Source organism: Echinops telfairi, unplaced genomic scaffold (genome assembly GCF_000313985.2).
Source record: "Echinops telfairi isolate 266 unplaced genomic scaffold, ASM31398v2 ScPeMD7_7466;HRSCAF=8504, whole genome shotgun sequence".
NCBI classification, from domain to species: Eukaryota; Metazoa; Chordata; class Mammalia; order Afrosoricida; family Tenrecidae; genus Echinops; species Echinops telfairi.
In genome coordinates, this window is record NW_022111366.1 from 1,154,579 (window position 1) to 1,156,856 (window position 2,278).

Genomic DNA, 2,278 nt, shown 5'->3' on the forward strand with positions numbered 1-2,278 from the left:
GGAATTTTCTCCCCCAGGACTTTCCTGCTGCGGAGCTGCTTCGCCCTTTCAAAACACCGCGGCGCCGAGCCCCAAACTGAAACAGCCTTCCGGCCTCGTTAGCGCGCTGCGTACCCGGTGGTTCCGATGTGCTATTGTGGGTGCTCTGCGTGAAGATGCTCACTTGTGAAAATGGTCCATGTGCGCGAGCCTTCGCTTTAATTTGCCCGATTACTCAGCACCCGAGAAAGAGAGAGCAGTGCGCCGCGCTGACGCTCGCTGGGGCCCTCGTTGCTAGGTGCGCGCGTGGAGACCCGCACCCCGGGGAGGCTCGCCGCGTCTGAGCTGGCACCCCGCTCCGCTCCGCTCCCCACGCCCCTTCCCGTCCTCAGGCTCACGCGCCGGGGAAGCGCATCATCTTCATGGCTGACTTGAGGATGTGTTTGTGTGTCAGAAATAAGCCCGTAGAGAAAGCGCCAGAATCGAGGTTGCATGGAAGGGCCCCATAACCAGGCTGTCGGAGGAGGGCGCTGTTAAGATTGCTAACAAGAGCTGTGGTGCTTCCGGAAGGCCCTGCAAGGATAAGGGGTCTAAAATATGAGCGGTGTGGGGTCCCCGAAGGATTCCAGGCAACCTGGGACTTCTCAGCACGTGGTTTTATCTGAAGTAGAAGCAAAGCAATCACAAGCATGCTTAAAAGGCTAGTCGTCTTGCAGATACCCCTGCAGCTTGGGCAGTCAATTTTGGAGCTTATTAGAATAAGCTCCCAAAGAGGAAGCAAAGGGTACCACCATCCCCACCCCAACTCGATGCCTAACTCCTCATGGGGAAATGCCTCCTTTCTACATCTGCATAAATGCAGGAGCCTAGCCTGCTAACCACAAGGTTGGAAGTGCTGCTCAGTGGAAGGAAGATGAGGCTGTCTCCTCCCGTAGAGATTTACACTCTGATACCCGAGGGAGCAGGTGTCCTCTGGGGGACAGGGTCACTCTGAGTCAGACTCGCCTCCGCGGCAGTTGGTTGCTTGTTGAAGTAAGCTCAGGTTTTCTGGATGCGACTTCACCTGCTTTGGAATTAGACTCAGGCATGGCGACCAGTGTGCCACAGTAGACCGGCGCTGTGTTCCCTAGGGGTTTTAATGACTGGTTTCTGGGAAACAGATCACCAGGCCTTTCTTCTAAGGCACTTCTGGGTGGACTTGAACGACAACTTTTTCTCTCCAGGGGATCTTATGCACCAAACCAAACTCCCTGCCATTGAGTCAGTTCTGACTCATGCAGCCCTACAGGACAGGGTGAAAGGATCCCTGGGAGTTTCTGAGACCGGAACTCTTTATGAGAGTAGACAGCTCTGTCTTTCAAGTTTGGAGCTGGATGGTGATTTTGAACTGTTAACCTTGAGGTTTGCAGCCCAATGTGTAACCACTATACCATCAGGGCTCCTCATATACATACAAACATTCATCTCTTTAACTCCTCTTCTCTAGACTCTAGATGTTTGCCAGGAATCTTAACTACCCAACCATTGACGTCATCCTTTGGCCATTGTAACAACTTCTGTAGATGAATATGCAAGTTGGGTATGATGGAAAGACTCAAGGGTTCCCTATGTCTCAGACTCACACCAATTCAAGATGCCTAAGCAATAGCGTAATGGATAGAGCACTTTCCATGAGCCAGGGCTTTATGGGCATACTTCATTTGCTCTTTTCCCAACACTATGAAGAAGTTACTAATGCTGTTGTTAGTGGCCATTTAGTGGGGTCCAACTCATGGTGGGTCCCATAGTGATACAAATGACTAAACGCTCCACGACTTGCTGAAGATTTGGTGGTTTGAACGCATGCAGAGTCACGGAAATTATGGAACAGCATCATTAATATACACGCAAGTAAAATTTTCCTGAAGATAACTTACAAATGATTGTAGCAGTACATTGACAAGGAGCTGCTGGAAATTCAAGCCATATTCAGAAAAGAACATGGAGCAAGGGATATCAAGTAAAACATCAGAGAAATCTTGGATAAAAGCAAAGAATACCAGAAAGATGTTTACTTGTGGTTTATTAACTGCAAACACATAGAACTGTGTGGATGATAAGAAACTATGGATAAATTAGAGCAGCCAGTCCACAGAGAGGAGCACATGGCCGGCCCCATATGAGACATGATGCCCTTCACTGACCCATAGCCCTACAGGGGACAGCACCGGAGACACAGTGTGGGAATTGCACCAGATCTGATCCTGCCACACCGAGGCAAAACACTAAGGGGGTGCAACAGAACAGCAAGAGAATGGAG